Source organism: Miscanthus floridulus, chromosome 12, assembly GCF_019320115.1.
Source record: "Miscanthus floridulus cultivar M001 chromosome 12, ASM1932011v1, whole genome shotgun sequence".
Taxonomy (NCBI): domain Eukaryota; kingdom Viridiplantae; phylum Streptophyta; class Magnoliopsida; order Poales; family Poaceae; genus Miscanthus; species Miscanthus floridulus.
Genome location: NC_089591.1, coordinates 43,499,524 through 43,522,779, shown reverse-complemented (window position 1 = coordinate 43,522,779; position 23,256 = coordinate 43,499,524). Strand labels below are relative to the sequence as shown.

The following is a 23,256-nucleotide window of genomic DNA, read 5'->3' as shown; positions in this document are numbered from 1 at the left end:
CAACGACCTTGTGAGTAACCCCTAATATTGAGCCAAGCGCCCAAACTATACGGAACTCTCTCAATTCCTCATAAAGACCACGAAATCCGCACCTAAACTTTTGGTATTTCATAAATCCTTTTTTTTCTCACAAAAACTAGTGTTGCTTTCGTGCATCTCTCCATTCTAGCCAAATCTGTGTAAGAGAGGAAGGTAGTAATAACTATTGTCACCCGCCTCCTCCATAACCCAACTCCATTCAGGTATGAGTCTCTCCAACTCGGATTTAAATCTCTATTAATAAGTTAAAATATCTAGTGAGCATTCTGTCAGCAGCGCCCCTGCTGATCCAACTACACACATCACCGAAAAAGCAACTATTTTGTATTAACCGAAACCTGCTATCGTCTAAGAACCCGCCCTCCGAACTATCCCCTGTTCCTCGTGTTCTGCCTTCCTCCCCAATCCTTCCTCTTCTCCCTCGATCCCCAACTCTTATTCCTCACAAGTGGTATCAGAGACACCGTTCGCCCGATCGATCTCTGGCTCGCTGTATTCCATCGATTGCTTGAATCCGCCTGATCTGGTTGGTCTAACTTCGATTCAAGTCTGTGAGCTGCAGCTTGAGTTGAGGATTCCGTAAATCCAATCAAGGGTTCACAATTTGTGGTGCGTGCCGCTGATCTGGATCCCGCCTCTCTCGCCGACCACGAGCACTTCACCCGTCTTCAACGCCGCCGCGGAGCCATGAACCCGGAGATGAAGATCCTGCTCGACGAGCTCGAGAAGCGCTTCGCCGCGCAGAACGAGCGATTCGACAACCTAGAGCGGAACATCGATGCGACCGCGGACTCCTCCTCCACCCGACTCCAAGCGTTGGAGCACGCGGCCCAGGTATTGGACGAATGGCGCCCAGGCATCGAGGGCGTCGTGGATGATTTGAAGATTGAGGTCGGCAAGCTCTCGACCCTGAAGATGGAAGTAGGGAAGATCTCCAAGTACTGGGAGCGTTCACTAGTTGACGCCCCCTCTGCGGACCGCTGGAGTGTTCGCGCCTGCGCCTTCATCACCAATCCCCATCGCCAGCGACTCCAAGCCTGCCGCTGTTCCCAACCTCAAGTCTGCCTTCAACGGCGACTCCCAGGTTGTCGGGCGTGCCTCAGCCGGACTCACAGCCGAACCGCCCAACGGGCACCGCGTCGATCTTCGGATCCCGAGCGAGTGAATTCGGAGTGGTCACCACTCTGATTCCACCCCCCGGCAAGGGTACGTTGCCTTGCCAACCCACCTCTCCCCTTCCATTACCATGTCCTCCTCTGCGTCATCCTCCACCTCATCTGGGTCACCAATGGGAGTCGGGTTAACAGGGGGCAGTGGGGGTGGCCAAACTGGCAAGCTGCCCAAGTTTGATTTCCCAAAATTTGACGGGATCATCCTAAGCTCTGGCTTAAGCAAACAGTGCACTATTTTGAGTTATATTGCGTCGAGTCCTCTGTTTGGGTCCAGGCGTCCACACTGCATTTTCAGGGCGCAGCCAAACGTTGGTTGTCGTTTGTTGAGGATCAACTTGAGTCAGTGTCCTGGGGTGATTTCTGTGCTTAGCTCCTCTCGCGTTTTGCCCGTGATGAGCACGAGCTGTTACTCCGTCGTCTCTTTCAGATTCATTAGTCAGGTCCTGTCAATGAGTACATTGATCAGTTTGTCGTGCTTGTTGATCAGTTGAAGGGTTACGCTAAGCACCCTAATCCGCTCTATTACACGCAACGTTTCATAGATGGCTTACGTGATGAAATTAAAGTTGTTATTCTTGTTCAGCGGCCTTCCACACTGGATACTGTTTGTGTGCTTGCCCAATTGCAGGAGGAAGCGATGAGTGCGGCTCGGCGGTCGTATCGGCGCCTGGATTCTCCGCCGGGTCCGAAGCCAGTGTGGCCTGGACCCTTGCGTCTACCAACTCCTCCACTCAAGCCTGCTATTGGGAACGTCAAACGACTGACGGACACACCTCATTCATCTGTTGAAGAAAAGTTTCAGGCATTGCGTGCGTCCCGCCGCGCCCGAGGCTTGTGTCTCAGGTGTGGAGCTAAATGGAGCCTTGATCATAAGTGCTCTGAAGTGGTTCAGTTGCATCTGGTTCAGGAACTCTTGGACATGTTTCCCTCAGATGATGAGACTGAAGAAGCTGGTCCCAATTCTCCAACATCTTCACAGCTGATGATGCATCTTTGAGGAGCTGCTGTGGCTGGTATTTCTGCTCCAAAGTTATTCAGTTTGTCTGGTGATATTCAGGGTGTGCCACTATCTATCTTGGTTGACTTAGGCAGCTCTCACACGTTTCTCGGCGCTGACAAGGCTTCTTCTGTGTCTAGTATTCAGAAACTTGATCAAGCTATAGAAGTGCATGTTGTCAATGGTGTTGTTCTCAATTGTGCAACTTATCTACCCGTGGCCACTTGGTCTGTGCAGGGTTGTACTTTTACGATGGAACTCAAGATCTTGCCCATGTGTTCTTATGACATGATTCTTGGTCTCGATTGGCTAGCCAGTTTTAGCCCGATGCAGGTTCACTGGGCGCAGCTATGGATTTCCATTCCATATCAGGGCAGTACTGCGGTGTTACTTGGTGATACTTCTGATTTGCCAGTCGGTTCTGTACTTCTGTGTTGCATTTGTGTCTTATATTTGAGGAGGTGCCTTCTATTTCTGCTAACCCTCCGCTACCTGCAGTTCAACCACTGTTATCAGAGTTTGCTCATCTCTTTGAAACCAGCTACCAGTCTTTCGCCTAGCAGAGACTGTGACCATTCTATACCGTTGATCCCGGGTGCTCAGCCAGTGTTTGTCAGGCCCTATCGCTACGCCCCGGTTCTAAAAATTGAAATTGAACGTCAAGTGCAGAACATGTTGGATCAGGGTATCATTCAGAAAAGCAACAGTGCTTTTGCTTCACCCGTGTTATTGGTTAAAAAGAAGGACCACACATGGCGTTTCTGTGTCGATTATCGACATCGGAATGCTATTACAGCTAAAAGCAAATATGCGGTACCTATTATTGAGGAATTGCTTGATGAATTGTCAGGTGCAGCCTACTTTACCACCTTTGACCTTCAGTCTGGCTTTCATCAAATTCGTATGAAGTCTGGGGAGGAATTCAAAACCACCTTTCAGACTCACTTTGGTTAGTTCGAGTTTCGTGTTATGTCTTTCGGATTGACAGGAGCCCCTTGGACATTCCAAGATGCAATGAATACAACTCTGCATCCTTGTCTTTGCAAGTTTGTATTAGTTTTCTTTGATGGTATATTGATTTACAGTACTTCTCTCGAGCAGCACCTTCAACACATCGGAATTGGCTTCGAGCTGTTAGCTAAGGATCATTGGAAACTTCAAGTTAAGCAAGTGCTCCTTTGCTCAGACTCAAATTGCTTATCATGGGCAATGTTATCAGTGCTGTAGGCGTGGGTACTGACCCCTCTTCTGTTCAGGATGCTATTGCTCACTGGCCAAATCCCTCTTCTGTTAAGGAGCTTCGCTCATTTTTGGGCCTAGCCGGGTATTACCGTTGTTTTGTGTGGAATTTTGGGATCATTACCAAGCCTTTGACTAATCTGTGGAAGAAGCATGCACCCCCTATTCATTTGTATAGCTAATCATGAGGCTGCATTTCAAGTGCTCAAGACTTCTCTGTGTCAATCCCCTATGCTGGTGCTACCGGACTTAACGAAGCCTTTCACAATTGAGACGGATGCCTCCGATTCTGGAGTCAGAGCTGTGCTTATGCAAGACGGTCACCCGCTCGCCTTTTTTAGCAAGGCTTTGGGACCTAAGACCCGTGGTCTGTCCACATACGAGAAGGAGTTCATGGCCATTCTTCTGGCAGTCCAACAATGGCGCTCATATCTCCAGTTTCAGGAATTCATCATTCTGACGGATCAACGCAGTCTAACTCAACTCAGTGATCAACAGCCTCCATACTCACTAGCAGCAGCGTGTCTTTTCAAAACTGGTGGGATTACAGTATCGGATCGTCTACTGAACCGGTTCAGATAACAGAGCCGCCGATGCTCTGTCTTGCCACCCAGCTGCCACCAGCCATCTGCGCTGCAGGTCTCTGCCTTGGTTCCAACTTGGATTTCTTCGGTGCTCGCCAGCTATGGTGATGATGATCATGCTGAAGAACTACTGTCTAAATTAGCAATTGATCCATCAGCCGTACCTCATTTTACTCTGCAGTCCGGGTTACTTCGGTACCGCAACCGGATTTGGGTGGGCAATGATCTAGTCCTCCAACAACGACTCATTGCAGAGTTTCATTCCAGTGCATGGGGGGGTCATTCTGGTGTGCTCGTTTCATATATGCACCTGAAACAGTGTTTTGCAAGGAAGGGTATGAAGACAGCTGTCAAAGAGTTTGTGTTGTCTTGTTCCATCTGTCAACAATCCAAGTATGATCGATCCAAGCCACCAGGACTGCTTCAACCGCTCCCTATGTCGGATTCAGCTTGGCAAGTCATATATCTGGATTTCATTGAGGGTCTTCCAATGTCCAGCACATTCAATTGTATATTGGTGGTGGTGGATCTCCTAACAAAATATGGTCATTTCATACCCCTTCGTCATCCCTTCACTGCTTCAAGTGTCGCCAAATCATTCTTTCATACAGTTTACCGTCTTCATGGCCTCCCTGGATCGATCATCACAGACCGGGACCGCATATTCACAAGTCACTTCTGGACTGAGTTGTTCAAGTTAGCTGATGTGAAGCTTTGCAGGAGCATGGCCTACCACCCCCAGTCTGACGATCAGACGGAGGGGCTTAATCAGTGTTTGGAGACTTATCTCCGCTGTTATGTGCACGCGTGTCCGGATCAGTGGAGTCAGTGGCTGTCATCCGCAGAGTTTTGGTACAATACATATACATGCCCACATTCAGCCATTGGCCGTACCCATTTTGAAGCTCTATATGGTTACCCTCCAAGGCTCCTGGCTATCAATCCCTCGGTTGCTTCTGACTCTGAAGTACTCAGCTAGACTACTGATCGCCAATGGATGGACCAACTGTTACAATCATCACCTGAATCACGCTAAGCTCCGTATGAAGAGACAGGCCGATCAACATTGTTCCGAATGAAGTTTTGAGGTTGGCGACCTAGTATTTCTGAAGCTGCAGCCATATGTCTAAACTTCTCTGGCCCCTCGATCCCACCAGAAGCTTGCGTTTCATTTCTTTGGTCCATTCCACATCACTGCAAGGGTTGGCACCGTTGCTTATCGCCTGGACCTACCTGGTCACTCTGCTATTCATCCGGTGTTTCACGTTTCGCAGCTAAAACGGGTGGTTGGTCAGCATCATCAGGTAACTCCCATTTTGCCGACCGATTTTGCTCTTCACTTGGCACCTGAGCAGATCCTTCAGACCCGAGTGGTCTCTCGCGGTGCTCACCGCGTGCAACAAGTGCTGGTCAAGTGGAACAATCTCCGTGCCACTCTAGCCACATGGCAAGACTACGAAGCATTGCGCCAAGAATTTCCAAGAGCCGGCAAGCAGTGTTCCAAGAAGGGCGGTGTCAGTAGCACCCCTGCTGATCCAGCTACACACATCACCGAAGAAGCAATGGAGGAACGGCCCAAGGCATTACGGCCCAGGAGGCCCACCCCAAAGTACATCGGCAAGGAATGGCTGGGCTAAGGCGCTTGCACGCGCAGCACGAGACTTGGTCTCTGTAATACATGTAGCCGTCCGAGAGGGAAGAGAGACTCACGCTATTTTGTATTAACCGAAACCTGCTATCGTCTAAGAACTTGTCCTCCGAACTATCCCCTGTTCTTCGTGTTCATACTTGCTCCCCAATCCTTCCTCTTCTCCCTCGATCCCCAGCTCTTATCCCTCACACATTCCTAACAATTTTTTCCGGCTATACATTTGTAGTGATACCACATACCCGCTCGTGATTCATATTCATTGGCTGGCTGATTGATCTCCTGGATCACCAGAACTCTAGCCCATTGTATGGTGGCAAGGCACAGGCACACGTGCTCGTCGAGCTCCTCGGCGAGCCTCCATGACGCCGAGCAGCTCCTCCTCAGCTCGCCCACCATCTCCTGCACCGCTGCCGGCGGCCACATTTCGCTGCCCGCCCTCTCCACGCACCGCCACGCCATGTCGTTCTCCCGCTCGATGCCGTCGCACAGCCGCGCCACCATGTTCATGTTGTGAAGGATTGGAGAGATGAGGTCCTGATGATGTGTCAAGAAGCACCTCCATTTCTTCATCAGGTTGCGCTCGCAGGGTGCTCTTGTACTCTTCCTCTATGTTCAAGGATTCCCGTGCGCTGATCACTGGCATCTCCGTCCCTTCTGTAAAAGCACAAGTATTTCATCGTATACATGCATGGTCAGGTCAGGTCCGGTCTTGTGGAAAATGCAGGAGGCAGGCGTCTAAATGTTTTGCAAAGCGAGCAAACTAGAAATCTACTGCATGCTTCATTTGAATGTTGAACTAAATTTACAAGCGACATACTACATGATACCTTTGGACGAACAGACTGGTTTCATCAGCACCGAGAACTGTACCAAATTCTTGATCCCTTGGTGTATTGTTTGCCTCTTATATATTCAGATGCAACGCAGCCGCCTGCCTTGGCTTAAAATGGACTTAGGGGGTGTTTGGTTCTTTAGTCGCTCCTAAAATTTATGTCGCATCGAATGTTTAGATACTAATAAGGAGTATTAAATGTAGATTAATTACAAAACTAATTATATAGCTGGAGGCTAATTTTTCAAGACAAATTTTTTAAGCCTAATTAATTTGTCATTAGCATATGTTTACTGTAGCACAATGTTGTCAAATCATGGACTAATTAAGCTTAAAAGATTCGTCTCGCAAATTAGTCGCAAGTTATGCAATTAGTTTCATAGTTAGTCTATATTTAATACTCCATGCATGTGTCTAAACATTCGATGTGACAGGAATTTTATAAGTTCCTGCAGGAACCAAACAGCCCCCTTAATCTCACCGGCCCAGCCTTTATATGCAAGCACCATAACTGATAAAAATCTTGTGCTTTGTCCTGTACTACTACAGTCTACAACCCTCCAAAAGGGCTCGTCCAAACTTGTACAATCCGGATTGCATCTCCCTGACGCCGGCCCCTGGATATGAGGGGCCATGCATATCTCCTGATCTTCAGGCGCAGCCGCGCAGGCCGTGTTTTCCTCGCTGTACTATTGAATGACCAACCCTTGCACTCCACATGACCACACCTGTGTATCGAATAGCCGCGTATAGCTTCGGTCGATTTTTCGTCGATTGTGTGCAAGTTTTCTTGGTGTGTTTTGTGTCGCTGGGATCCAGAGGAAAGGAATTATGCACAGGTTAGGTGTGGTTCAGGGCTTCATTCAGGCACACACATTATTGCCTGAAACTGCTTTCCGTTCTGAAGACTGTTGTGGCCTGCACCAACGTGCCAGAGGGCATGCATGCATTGGTTCTCAAGACTGTCCTGTTGTGCGTACGTGACCGGGTTCAATCTTGACCACCATTGCTTCTTCAGAACAGTGCATCGATCTGAAAATCAAAGAATTTGCTGCTGCAATTGCATGGACGTACCAATGCTTTAAAGATTGGCCAATTCACGTGCTAACGCTAGCCCAATGCGTGAGTGCGTGACAATATCATCCAACAGTTTACTTTCACTTTTCTCCTGCAAATCAGATATATATATATGCTGTAAGTGAATGTCATCAAGAGATCGAACAGAATTCATGTAGAAAGATCAAGGGGAAATATTTAGACCGAACTAATCGATGGTAGAAGCACTTTGTTGATGTGAAGTGAGTGACAGAACTTCATCTCGTTATTTTTCCTACATTTGAATCCCACCATAAACTTCTGAAGAGTGATTTAAAATCCTACTCCATCTGTTTCAAATTATAAGACGTTTTTAGCTTTTCTAGATTCATAACTTTTGCTACGCATCTAGATGTATGTTATGTCTAGATACATAGTAAAAGTTATAAATCTAGAAATATCAAAACGTCTTATAATTTAGGATGAAGAAAGTATTAATTAAGGAAATAAAAATTTAATGGTTTTTCATTCACCATTCATGGCATTAATTGCCTACGGTTGCTAGACCAGTTGGTAAGCCTACGGGAGTTTGAGTCCTTGGTCAGGCGAATTTCTGGTCAGCAGTGTGGAAAAAAACCCCTCGCTTGTCCTGCATTCTCAATGCACAGGTAAAATGGACCGGCCCTCTCACTAGGTAACAGGCCCCTGTATGCGGGTGGGGCATGGGGGAGAAGTCTTCTACCTTAAGCTAAAATAGCTCGGGGATGTCTACCCCCACAGCCGGAGTTCTTTTTTTATTCATGTCATTAATTGAAACCCAATGCCCCTTATGGCGGATCCAGCTTCTAATTAATACCGCAAGATAAGTACATCATGCTACAACAGAAAACAATTTACCCCCCTTGTGAATTGTGAACCATGCCGAGAAGAAAGCGGTAATATAGACGTCAAAGGAAATTGCAATCTATACGCTAGCTAGTTTCTACTCGCTTGTTGGAGTATTAGCCATCAACTTGTTTCGTTTCTTCTGTGTTAGGTGGTGGCGCTTTGTTACATTTTGGAAATGCACTACTCTTGCTTGTACAAGACAAGGAGCATCTCTTGCACATCACACAAACTAACAAGGAATCTCCAACAGAAAAATTGTAGTAGTTGTAACCTTGTACTACAAGACATCACCTTTTATACCTCCTATATCTCACTCCACTGCAAGAACAAGCTAATTTAAGCACGCTTTCTTAATTAGCACATGTATAACCTGAACTATTGTAAAATAGCGCACTTTACAAGCATGCATCACATGCGTTAATTGCTAGCAGACTTCGACTCGCGGTGTGGCTCCTGCCTTCTTTGAACGGCCTGAATATCATCAAGTATAGTAGCTGTGGTCTGGGAAACACGAACCTGGTAGAGAGGAGCCGAGTCTTTTCTTTTTTGTTCTAATAAACGAGTTGTGTAGAGTTACGCTAAACTGCAGCCTCTCGCTAGGGGAAAGTTGGATGATGAGTGAGGGTGTGTTCGTGAGCCCTTCTTATCAGTGAGAAATAGGAAGAAAATTCGGTGGACACAGGTTCCTATTCATTTTCTAACACTAATGCTCTTTATCGAGGGTCTGTCCGGCCGGACGTGCGCCTTCGTTGGGCCTGCGGACTAGGTCTGACTGGCTCAACTCCTCTCACGGCTTCTCCATTTTATTGAAAAAATCTGGACGCTTCTTTTTCCAATTCGCCCGCGGCGGCTAATTCCACCGAGACGGAATAGGCTCGCGCCACGCACTCACTACACCACAACACCAAGATTGGCGATGGACGAACTGACACTAAAAACGGATCTAGCGATAGACGATTTGTTGCTAAAAAATTATAGCGACAGATTTCTACAGACGATGTAAGTGCTGTCGCTAAAAATCTTTAGCGGCAGACAGGACTTTTAGCGCACGCTGAGGAGAAGACCGAGGGAGAGAGTGAGAACCGTGTCGGGCTCCTGGGAGAGATGCCGAGCACCTGAGCTACAGAAGTTTGGGGATAAGGGACATGGCTTCCTGGTGGATGTGTGTGTTCTGTTTTTTTTTTGTCGTTTCTGTTGGTCTACGTTATATTTTTCTTTTTTTTAACCAGATGGTGAGATGGGTACGTGCTTGGGTTGATTTTCCATTTTATTTTTTCTTCTTACTTTTTTATTTATTTATTATTGTAGGATCTCTGATTAGCCTAATAGGGTGAATAGGGTTGTTAAAACAAAACTTGAGCAAACGTCAAATTCAACCCATGGCACTGCCGCTCTGAGCCCATGGCACTGTCGAGCTGCGGCACTGCCAAGCCAGAGCAGCAGCACTACCGCACCTGCAGACAACTTCGAGGCATGGTTCAAAATCTATGAATGGAAACTTAGATCAAAGAAAATACTGAGCTTTCTACAGGTATATAGTACACAGATCCACATTTAGAAGTAGTAGCACAAGAGTATGCAAGTAGATCGACCTCAAACACTAGAAATCACCACAACAACAATATGAAATGCAATGGTAGTAAAACAAGCACAAGATTACACAAGTATTTATCCCGTGGTTTAGCTCGCCACCAAGCCTTGCCTAAGTCCACGTTGTTGAGGTTAGCCACTAAGACTTAGGGCTTTGCAACCATTCCTCGATCTCAAGTCAAGAGAAGGTTACAAACCTCCCAGGGCTACCACACAAGTTGGCAAGCTCCACGGGCGATGCTCTAGCCGGCTAGGAGCAAGCTCCAAGAGTAGCAAACACAATCCACCAGCTAAAATGCGAACCAAGTGCTTCCTTGGCGATGGGTGGTCGAAGTGTGGCAAGAGTGGCGCATAGAGCACAAAGTCAAACCCAAGGTCGACTGGTAGTCAAACTCCTCGTCGGTCTCATCCTCATCCTCATCCTCCGTATCTGAAAGACTAGACAAGTCATAGTGTGGAGGTGGTGGTGGTAGAGGAAGAGGTGGAAGGTATTAAGCGGCACACATCTCCTGCTGCTCCAACTAAGTCTCATAGGCCCTCTCCACTGCATAGGTGCACTTTCCAAAGAGCGCCTTGATCCACTACACCATCTTGTTCTTCTTCTTCTTCCTCCCACTGCGAGAGGACTCAGGCACATCAGAGGGAGTGGCAATGGTCTCACTGGCCTTAGCATGTATTGCCTTCTCAATCTTGTATTGCTCATACAATCCATCCTTGAAGAACTTGTAGCCAGTCACTCTCTCTCTATCCCAAACATCAAGTAAGGAGCATAGGGCAGCCCCTTCCTTGCATCATCCATCGCCACTCGAATCTCTTGCCACATGAAGCGAGGAACATTGAACTTGTCACCACCTAGGGCAAACCTAGCAAGCACATTCCTCACATATCCGTTAAGGTAAGATGCGGCTCCATCTTTAGGATTGATTGTGTGCCTGATCAGGTTGTTGAGAATATAATAGTAGTTCTTCAGGCCCTTCACCTTGCCATCTGTAGCTCTACTATCAAGATACATGAATGCTATCTCTCTAACCTCAGCCCTCTGCTCATCATGAATATAGGAGAACCCACGGTGCTCCTCATCAAAGCCGAGGATACGGTTGAAGGTCACAAAGTCAACATGATAGTGTTGGCCTTCTATCATCCAATGTATCTCATCAGTGTCTCTGTTGTAGAAGTTGGTGGCGTGGAACTGAGCTAGGACCTCTATGTTCCAATCATACTTGAAAGCCATGATATTTGTCAAACCAAATCTCTCACAAGCCTGAATCACTTGATTGAAGTCAGGATCATTCTTCTCTCTCAACTCCTCCCAGTCAATGTACTGCATCTTCACAATCTTGGACTTCTTGTTTTTGAATATGACTAAGGTATAGAAGTTGGAATGGAAGACATTTCAAAATCTATAATCAACACCCAAGTCCCTTGACACCAAATATGGGTTCTCTTCTCGAGCATCCTAAACCTGCTGCTACTGGCTACCCCTCTACCACATCGAGGGAGAGGCTTCTCCTTTGGAGCATCGAACCCTCCGATCATCATCTCCACCAGATGCCATCTATGCAAAATATAGATCTAAATGAGAAACTATATAAATGGAGGGTAGAAGAACACTTGTGAAGTGGTTTGAATAGGTGAGATGATTTAAATCTTGAGCTAGGAAAGCACCTTGAACAACACTGTTTCAGGTGGTGCGGCACTGCCGCACCTGATTGTTCACCTTGCCCATGACATGCTTCTTCTTGCTTACTCAAACCACTCCTCAAATACTCTTCTAAGCCACTACACAATCTCAAAAAATGTAGATCTAACTAGAAACATGGAGTTGAGCAATTGATAGGTAAAGTCACTTCATGTTTAAGATAGTAATAGATCTAGGTGAACAAATCCAATCACAACAAAGAGTCATCGATGGAATGTCATCTTATACTGCAAAAGGTGACTGCAGCACGTGGTACTGCCGCATGGACTGGTGCTACTCCAACCATGAATCTTTATTTTGATTCAATCTATCCATCAAAGCTACTTCTATCATAATCATGTAGTCACTAGAAACCATAATCCAATACAAAATGAACTCCATTGCATAGATCGGGGAAGGTTAGGGTTTCACCATGAAGCTCATGAATTGGAGAGGAAAGGAGAGAACTTGCTCCACCCAAGAGCACCAGCGGTGGCTGGTGAAGCATAGGAGCTCTGGCCACTAGTGCGGCACCATCGGGGTGTGGCAAAAGGCGCGACGACAGCATAGGCAACGCGGGTGCGAGAGAGAGGAAGGAGCGGCGCGTCAGGGTGAATAGGGAGAGAGAGGAGAGAGAGCTGCTATGGCCTAGATGAGGTGAAGGATAAGAGATGGGGCCCACAGTAACAGCCATTACGTCCCAAATGCCAGGCGCATTTCAAAATGCGGCACTATTGTGGCCTATACGCGGCACTGTCGCAGAGCGGCATTGCCATAGTACAAGCGCAGTACTGCCACATCCCACAACAGCAAGGGTTTAGTACAAACTAAATAGCTCTACATATATAGGATTTGGACACATATCTCAAGCATATTATGATCAGCAACAGATAATCAATACAAGCAATGATCATAATAAGCTTATTGCTTTTGATAAATCATTTTAAAGCACAATATTTAAACCTTTGCAAAAGCTTTTACGTATTCATACTAGTTGATCAAGAAAAGGTGTACTATAGCTCAAACCACACTATGAGAATCAAGTATATTTAGCTCACTACGCAAAGCACAAAACCTTTACTCATCGAGAGGCTTAGTGAAGATATCGGCTAGTTGTTTTTTGGTGCTCACATGTCAAATTTTGATATCTCCTTTGGTTTCATGTTCTCTCAAGAAATGATGTCGGATGTCTATGTGCTTAGTTCTTTAGTGGCTTATGGGGCAAGCTTTGTGGCACTTTCATTGTCACATAATAATGGGATTTTGATAAAGCAACATCCAAAATTTTGAAGGGTTTGCCTCATCCAAAGTAGTTGAGCACAACATGCACCGGCTATAACATACTTGGTCTTGGTGGTAGAAAGGGCTACACAATTTTGCTTCTTAGAACTCCAAGACACTAGAGACCGTCCAAGCAATTGACATGTCCCCGAAGTGCTTTTTCGATCTACTTCACAATCGGCGTAATCAGGAATTCAAATACCCAAGTAGATCGAACTTAGAGCCCTTAGGATACCATAAGCCAAGGTTAGGAGTGTGTACTAAATATCTCAAGATTCTCTTAACAGTCACCAAGTGGTACTCTTTTGGGTTAGCTTGAAATCTAGCACACATGCACATACGAAGCATAATATCAGACCTAGATGCACACAAATAAAGTCGAGAGCCGATCATGGAGCGATATACCTTGATGTCCATAGCTTTCCCTTCTTCATTGAAATTAAGATGTCCATTGGTTGGCATGGGAGTTTTGATAGGCTTGGCATTCACCATGTTGAACTTCTTGAGCATATCATAGGGTGTACTTCGTTTGGCTAATGAAAGTTCCATCCTTCACTTGCTTGATTTGAAATCCAAGGAAGAACTTCAATTCACCCATCATGGATATCTCAAATCTCTTGGTCATAATCCTACTAATTTCCTCACAAAAAGAGTGATTAGTACTACCAAATATCATGTCATCGACATATATTTGGCACACAGATATATTTTTATCAACTTTGTGAGTGAAAAGAGTAGGATCGGCTTTGCCTATTTCAAAGCCATGTTTAAGCAAGAATTCCATAAGGTATTCATACCATGCTCTTGGTGCTAGCTTAAGCCCATAGAGCAGTCTTTGAAAGTTTGTAGACAAGGTTGGGGAACTTGGGATCTTCAAAGCCCGGTGGTTGCTCAACATAGACAATGTTGGTATTTATTAACTTATCACTTGTTTTAGTAGTCACCTAATGTTGTTGATATTTCTTAGCATCTCTGTTGTCATCCCCAGCGATGGTGCTAGAAATGCTTATTGATACTACCTAGTGCCACTTTTAGAATGACACTAAGAAGTACTTTGTTATCTCATGTGACTAGATAGAATGTATATATGGAAGGAATCTGTAAACGCACAGATAATATACCATTGTAGCACTTCACCCGGGAGTATTCTAGATATCGTTATTTATATTTTTACCATAGGAAAGGACGGGCAATAGGAATATATTGATAACTTACACATATGATGGAGAAATAAACCATAACCAAACTTCTACTCACAACAGAGGTAAGTCAAGAGATAAATGTATATAAATGGTAAGTAATAACTAATCATTGATCACTCGAAGTACTCCTTTCTATGGCATTAGCATGACTAAGTAGAATATTAGAGGAATAATTCCTAAGTCATTATTAACTGCAAGTTAAATCATACGTTGATTAGTGCAATTACACTTAGTAATCATGGTTAAAATCAACTTCATATCTACACATAAGGGATATTACTAAGGAAGATTAAGAACAGAGCTTGTCTTCCTTCGTAACTAGATCCAACTTGTCCTATATTCGGGGAGTGGACTATAAAGGACTCAACGGGAGTGTCACATCCGTGATCTACCACATGGCTCGAAATATAGGGTGCATCCACAGGTAAACAATGTATAAGCACCATGCTTACACAATATCGACCACTCACCCCTTGTACTTTGGAGCGAGCGCTATACGAACTTAGGCTTAAACATGTTGCTAATCTAACTATACTAAGCATATAATCAAAGTAGACGATGAACATGATAACTAGGAACATGATTAATAGGAGGAACGATGTCATAACAATTGTAGCAAACATATAAAAGTAATGAGAGATACAAAAGAGAGGGGGGTACAAAGGCTATACCAAGCCACGCTCTTGACACGATCAGAAATCCAAGCGAAAGTGCCTCCCTCTAGACCTAGCCTAGCTAGCTATGTCCAAGAATATGGTGGAGCTCTGAGGATGATTAGGATTTCTGTCTTCTCAAATAACTTGATTAGGGTTTGATGCCTAGGTGTGGTAGGGGCTGGTATATATAGGCCAGAGCGTCAATCCTGAGCCCTCAGATCAAACTGACTTGAATGGATGGCGTAGATGCAACTTAGGAGGTGGTGGAGAACCGACATAACAAGGTGGAGGCTTACAGTGGGCTAGGGGACCGACCAGTCTACCAGGGGGGGACGGCCTCTCACCCTCTACCATGGTGTGGTGCCCTCTAGTGTCCTTTGGAACCTTCTAGAGTTGTTTATGCCATGATTAAGCGTGATTAATTCTGATATATAGGTCGACCTTGCCGGTTTTCTAGATAAACCCTGTAGAAAACATAGATTCACCTAGAACTCGTGGAATTTGGTAGTTTAAACCCCTAAACTCTTTGTTGGTGATTACTTTCATGCCCTTATACAAGTTATATTGATGGTTTATAATGTTTGTTATCTACCATCAACAGATAAGTTTTTGAATAAGGCTATTGAGGAATGCACTCTTCACGTCCATTTGATAAAGCTTGAAATTGTGATGATCGGCATAGGCTAGAAGCATTCGGATTGCTTCAAGCCTTACCACCGGTGCATATGTTTCTTCAAAGTCTAAACCCTCTACTTGAGTGAAGCCTTAAGCAACCAATCTTGCCTTATTCTTTGTCACCACGCCATTCTCATCTTGCTTGTTGCGGAAGACCTATTTGGTGCCAATGACATTGGTATTGGGTCTTTCCACCAAGGTCCTACACTTGATTTCTTTCGAAGTTGTTGGCCTCTTCTTGCATAGCCATGATCCCATTCGGGTCTCCAAGTGCTTGTTCTATCTTAAGAGGCTCTAAAGAGGAAACAAACAAGTAAAACTGACAAAAGTTTGCTAAATGTGAATGAGTTGTTACCCCCTTTCGAAGACTCCAAAGGATATTGTCAACGGAATAATCATGTTGTATCGTTTACCTTAGCCTAGGGTGATCAATGGCCTCTTGTTCCTCTTCTAGATCTTCATCTTCTTCTTTTGCTCGAAGATTGGTTGTAGGTTCTGTCCATGAGCTAGAGTCGAATTAGCTGCTGCTGACTGAGTAGGCATGGCACTGTCGCGTGTAGGTGTTGTAGCAGGGGTCTGCTGCTGTTCAGCATCAGGTACGTCAGCAGCAATTGGTGCAGCAGTAACTTGAGGAACCTCCACTTCTGTGACTTGATCTTCTTGTGGTCTAATAATACTAATAGCCAATTGCTTGATTGCTTCACATGGTGGATCCTCCTTTCCTACAACACTTGAATCAACTTGCTCTACTTGAGAGCCATTAGATTCATGAAATATCACATCTATCACAATCTCAACTCTCCTAGAGGTTTTGTTAAAAACACGATAGGCATGCTCATTTGATTCATAACCAAGAAAAAAACATTCATCAACATTAGGTGCAAACTTAGTGGTTTTGGGTTTCTTATTAAGTATGAAACACTTACACCCAAACTACTCTAAAGTAAGACACCTTTGGCTTGTTACCAGTTAGAAGCTCATATGAAGTTTTCTTCAACTTCTTGTGTAGGTAGAGGCATTTGATGGCATGGCAAGCGCTATTGACGGCGTCACACCAAAAGAGAGCCAACGTCTTGTACTCATCTCACATTGTCCTTGCCATGTCAATGAGTATTCGGTTCTTTCTCTCTACTACACCATTTTATTGAGGGGTGTATAGAGTTGAAAACTCATGCTTGATGCCCTCTTCATCAAGAAACTCCTCAACAAGAGTATTCTTGAATTCGGTCCTATTATCACTTCTCACTTTCTTGATTGGGAGACCGAACTCCTTTTGTGCTCTTCTAACAAATATCTTCACCTTCTCTTGAACTTAGCACTTGTCATACAAAAAGAATACCCAAGTCAAACGGGAATAATCATCAATAATAACAAGACCATATTTGTTACCCCCCGAGACTTAGGTAGGTGACTGGTCCAAAGAGATACATGTGAATTAGCTCTAATGGTTGCTCGGTGGTCATGATGCTCTTTGGTGGGTGAGGTATGCCGCCTTGCTTTCTGGCTTGACAAGCGCTCCAAATCCTATCTTTCTCAAAGTGAACATTTGTTAGTCCTAGGATATGTTCATCTTTTAGAAGTTTGGCCAAGTTCCTCATCCCAACATGGGCTAGTCAGAGATGCCAAAGCCAACCCATGCTAGATTTTGCCACTAATTAAGTCTCAAGCTTAGCTTTACTTTTGTTAAAATCAACTAGTTAAAGCTTATTCTTTAATCGACCAGTAAAGACAATAGAGGCAATCCTCCCATTTAAAGATTTTCACACCCTTTTCCGTAAAGAGACAATTGTAGCCCATCTCACACAATTGAGAAACGGATAACAAATTATAACTCAACTGAATCAACATATAAAACATTTGTAATTGAATGCTCAAGGGTTATAGCAACTTTACCAAGACCAATCACATCCCCTTTGAATTGTCTCCAAAGACAATATTTTCATTTGAGTGTGTTATCGGGTAATATGATGAGAACATACTCCTTTCTCCGGTCATATGATTTGTACATCCACTATCAAGCATCCAACTTGATCCACCAGAGGAGTATGCCTGCAAAACAAATTTAGTTGCTAGATTTAGGTCCCCAGCTTGACTTGGGGACCTTGCATGTTAGTCACAAGAAACTTAAGAACCCAAATAGAAGTGTTCTTATATATGTTAGTTTCCTTTCCAACATATTTTGCAACCACTTGACCATTACAGTTGTTCTTCAATACAAAGCACTGATGTCAAGCTTTGTCGAGGTACATGGGTCTTCGATTGATAAGCATACTTTTCTTAGTGCCCCTTATTGATTCCTATGGATTCTAGGAAACCTGCTTCTGCTGGAGCACTTTCTTCATGGGCTTAGTCTGATCAGCAATAGAATTGGTAGCCTTCCCATTTTTGTAGGAGCATGGCACTACCCTACATTGTCGCGGTCTGTGCAGGCTGCTCTACACCAATTCTTCCTTTCCTCTCAAACTACACACATTTATAGCCATTCACTATCTTTCTTCCATTTGTCTTAGCTCCTTTTGTGTGTCCTGAGCCCATGCTTGATTGAGGGATGCCTTCCGTTCTTGTACTATGGCCCTTTTGGTTCATCCTTCTTCTTGTCATTGGTTTGGGCCTTGACATACATGCACCATTCTCCAATGATCTCATTGAGCCTAACAATCTCCTTTCTTATAGCCTCCATATTTGCAAGGTTAGTGGAATAGGCATTCAAATCAAGATTATAACATTTTCTATAACCTTGGCTAGTAGAGGGAGTAGAGGTTTCCTTTGCTTTAGTGGGATGTGAGTTGCTATCCCAAAGAATGCCATATTGCAGTTCAAGTTCATTATGCTTTTCATCCAAGTCACAATACTTTTTCTTGAGAGTATTATGTGCTTTTCTTGTGATAGCATGGTCCTCTTGTTCTTTGACTAAGGCCTTGCGCAAGGATTCCACCTCACGTCTCTCTAATGCAAGAGCTTTCTTGCTAGCAATGTAGAGATCCTCTTGCTGAATAAGAGCCTCTTCTCTAGATTCTAGCTCGGCTTGGACACTCTAAATCCTCCATTAGCTTAGTGATGAACAATTTGGTCTTTCCATCCAAATTTTTAGTTATCAAGTTAATTTCTTCATCACTAGATCCATCATCACTAGAGCTATCACTAATATCACTACTAGAGATATCACTAGGAGGTGGAGGAGGTTTGGCTTTTGATTTTACCTTCTCACCCTTCGCCCTGAGACAAATGTAAGGAGAGTAGTAGTCATCATCGGACATGTTGTTAAACAGTCTTGGTGTAGAGGATAGCTTGTGAATAGCTACGGTTGTAATCTTCTCATCCTCTTCACTTGAGCTCTCTCTAGTTGAGACCCATTCATGCCCAATATGAGCTTCTCCCAGGTACTTATTGCTCTTTCTACAGTTGGTCTTCTCTTCTTTCTTGTCCTTCTTGTACTTGTTGTCTTTGATCTCAAATAGACACTTGGCAATAAAGTGCTCGGTGCTACCACAATAATAGCATGTCCTCTTCTTCTTATTTGGAAACTTTCTCTTCACTACCTTGTAGCTTTGCTTCTTTAGTCCCTTTTGAAATCTCTTCATGAAGAGAGCAACATCATCAACCTTCTTATAATGTTCATCATCATTTTCATCTTCACTTGAGGATGATGTAGTCTCTACTTGCTCTTGGACTTGCTTGATTGCTTTTGGCTTGCTTGTTGAAGCTTGCTTGTTGATCTTGGACTTGCTAGTAGAGCCTTGCTTGCTTGCATTGTTGGCTTTGAGAGCTACATCCTTGGTCTTCATGCCATCTAGCTTTGCTTGCAACTCACCAAGCTTCTTCCTCTCATTTGCTTCTTCTCTTTGCATGTAAAAGGTCAAGATCCTCCCAAGTACATCATTTGGTGTGAAGTACTTAAACTTCTTCTTGTCTCTAATTAGAGTCACCAATGTCTCATTTCTAGGTGAATAAGCTTCCAATATAATATTCACTACCTTGTGATCATCTAGCTCATCACCACCATATTCTCTAATCTTGCCAACAATCACCATCAACCTATCAAACATCTCTTGTGGCCCTTCTCCATCCAAGATCACAAACTGATTGAGCTTGGCCATTAACAACTCAATTCTTGTCTTACTCTCTTTGTCAACCCCTTCATGGGCAAGGTGCAAAATGTCCCATATTTGCTTGGTAACATCAACACCCATCACTCTATTGTACTCATCACCATCCATAGCACTAAGCAACACACTTGTGGCTTGACCAATGAGATGAATAATTCACATTTCAGTCTAGAGTTGGATTCTTGGGATCAACTGGTGACTCAAATACATTACAAACAACCTCCCAAATGCCGGGGTGAAGACCTATAAGATAGGCTGTCATCAAGTGCTTCCACTTGGCAAAGTTAGTCCCATCGAAATGAGATAACTTGCCCGCAGGCACATTGATGAAAGACCTTCGATCAAGGTTAGTCATACGCATAAAAGAATAGTTAAAGGATATGGTGGCATATTTGTTATTGGAGTCAGCTTTGCCCTTTCCTTTCTTCATCTTCTTGCCCCCATTGTTCACTTGGTAGGACTCATCATCATCTCTATCTTTGGAACTACTTGAAATGTCACTCGATGATGCATTGGTTGTTTTTGCTTCCTCTTCTTTCTTCTTCCTAGCTTCTCTTGTTTTTCTTCTTCCTTCTCACTTGAGCTTTCTTTCTTCTTTTCTTTGCTTCTTGCCTTCTAGCCTTTGCTGCTCTTTCTTCTTCTTTTTTCTTGCTTCTCGTTTTGCTTTTTGAGCTGCCTTTCTTTCTCTTCTTTCTTCTTCATTTTGAGCTTTCTCGTCATCGGTTGCCTCTAGCTAGTGGGAGTGTGGTGTCGCTCAGTAGTAGAGGCGTTGAGCTCACTGCTGTCAGGTGTCGTGCAAGCTCACATCCTCCGGATCGATGTCAACGAGCTTCACACCACTAGATCCTCCTCTAGGCTCCATACCTCACACGGTGAAGCGCACATGAGATAACCCTGCTCCGATACCTACTTGTAGGATCTTTGGTTAGCATAGAGGGGGGTGAATAGGTCTGTTAAAACAACACTTGAGCAAACACCAAATTCAACCTGTGGCACTGCCAGCTCTGAGACCACAACACTAGCCGAGCTATGGCACTACCGAGCCAGAACAGCGGCACTGCTACACCTACCTGACAACTTCGAGGCACAATTCAAAATCTATGAATGGAAACTTAGATCAGAGAAATTACTGATCTTCCTGCTGATATATAGTATACAGATCGACAGCTAGAAGTGGTAGCACAAGAGTATGCAAGTAGATCGACCTCAAACCCTAGAAATCACCTCAACAACAATATGAAATGCAATGAAATTAAAACAAGCACAAGGTGACACAAGTATTTATCCCAGTGGTTCAACTCAGCTACCAAGGCTTGCCTAAGTCCATGTTGTTGTAGGTTAGCCACTAAGGCTTAGGGCTTTGCAACCCTTTCTCGATCTTCAAGTTAAGAAAGTTAACTCTTGAGATGAGGGGTGAGTTTACTAGCTTCAAGAGATAGTTATAAACCTCCCGGGGCTACCACACAAGTTGGCGAGCTCCACAGGCGACGCTCTAGCTGGCTAGGAGCAAGCTCCAAGAGTAACAAACACAATCCACTGGCTAAAACGTGAACCAAGTGCTCTTAGGCTTTGAGAATCAATGGATCTACTCTCTAATCGAGTTTTGGAAGCCTTTTCTCTCAAGGATTGATAGGGGAAATCACAAAGGAATGCTTGGGAGCTCAAGGTCATCGATGGAGGAAGAAGAGAGTGAGCACTTTCTATTCAGGTCGGTCTGAATGGCTAGAGGTGGAAGAAGAGCTATTGGGGAGGAGTGTGAGAGGTATAAAGACCCCCAATCCCCAACGGTCAAGTTAAGTCACAGCAGTGCCTCTCTTTAGGTACGGCACTGTCGCACCAGGCAAGACAGCAATGGATGAAATGAGTGAAAGAATGGTTGTCTTGGCTGAGCAATTGAGGATGTATGTGTATACGATTGAGCACTTGGTTGCACACTTTAGCAAGTTTATTATGTCCCCCTTTATTGTACGGCATTCCTATACTCAAATTCAAAGTATAAAAGAATTAAACCTCCTTTGAGTTTGATGTCGTCACCATTTGTAAATTGGGGGCTCCTCCATTTTGTATAACATCCTTGATTGTAAATTCCCTGCTTGTCATCTCGATAAATCTCATTAGTCCTGTAATTACGTGGTCATTATCACCAACACCCACAATTAGGGTTTGATTACACTTTCAATTATTTTTTCTATGAAACAGCCAAAAGAAGATGCGTGCATCTATTCATTTTTTTACTTGTTGCGAAACACCACGTTCAAAATATTTTGAAACCTTGTCATATTTTATGAATAATTTCCATGCATAAATTAAATATATAAAGAAAAAGATTTTTTAGAAACCCGGTTTGAGTTCAATCTTTAAGATTAAATTTTAAACACATGTTTATTACGAAAAACGTGGTTATACTCTAGAGGAATGGGTGTTATTTGGATTTATGATATTGTTGTTCAATGTAAGCGGTGTGGTGGGGCCCATTTATTTTGGCGACAGACAGAGTGACGATATACTTGTTTTTAGCGACAGATAGTTCAACGTTAAATATCAATATCTATAGCGACAGACAACAAATCGCTAAATGAGAAATTAACGACAGATGGTCTATGAGTTATCTTTAGCGACAAATAATCCATCGATAAATATAATTTTTAGCGTCAGATATCTGACGGTGATGTGATGTAGTGACTCCTGCGCATTGCACCTCGCACAAGCGCACTCTGTGCCTCGCGTTAGACCCCCTCATGCCACCACCCCACCCGTGCCTCGTGCTGCATGCCGTCCACTGCCTCGCGTCCCCACTCGTGCCTCGCGCTGTGCTCCCCCACGTCGCGTCAATGAGCCTTCATTGGGCGGCAGCAAGTAGATGAACATATGTTGCAATCAGTATGTTTCATATGTACGTTGCATATGTTTAATCTGGATGTTGCAAAAGTAGATCTAGGTGTTGCATATGTTGCAATGGCTATACATGTATGTTGTAATTGTATGTTTTAAATATTTTAGTTGTTTCAAACGTATGTTGCAGGTGTTTTATCTGGATGTTGCATATGTTGCACTGGCTATACACGCATGTTGCAATTATATGTCTCAAATGTTTCAACTATTTCAAACGTATGTTACAAGTGTTTTATCTGGATGTTGCATATGTTGTACTGGCCATACTCATATGTTGCAAAAGTATGTTTTAAATGTTTTATTTATTTCGGACGTATGTTGCAGCAAATGTTTTATGTTGCAAGTGTTCCATGAGTAGGCGCGGGAAGTGGTCGCATCGGAGGTGGTCCACAGGAGACGCAACAGTCCCCGCGCGCACGAGAAGCGTAGCGAGCGCGGTGGCCCCCACGTGCAAGCACAGGCAGCAGGGGCATCCATACCATAGGAGCAGGCGGGCCCGGGCCGGCTTGCGCGGCAGCAACAACACGCAGGCGACAACAGCATCAGTAGCGAGCAGGCAGTTGCTACAGTAGCAGGCGGGTGGGCACGAGCTGCATGCCTTGTTCTTTGATCTCCCTGTGACAACACGGTCAAACTCAAGCCTCACTTGCCTTTTCTCACTGATTCAAGCTGTGTGCGGGCAGGCAGCAGGTGCGGGCGTCTGGACGGATGCGGCGTCCGGATGTCCAGGGCACTAGTC

At 44.4% G+C, this 23,256-nt stretch overlaps 1 long non-coding RNA gene across 1 annotated transcript; it reads left to right on the top strand.

Moving 5' to 3' along the window:
- The first annotated feature begins 259 nt into the window (after positions 1–259).
- Positions 260–5,794, top strand: LOC136496526 (uncharacterized). Its single transcript, XR_010769072.1, has 2 exons — positions 260–1,245; positions 1,795–5,794. It is a non-coding gene; the product is annotated as an uncharacterized lncRNA (long non-coding RNA).
- Positions 5,795–23,256: the final 17,462 nt, after the last annotated feature.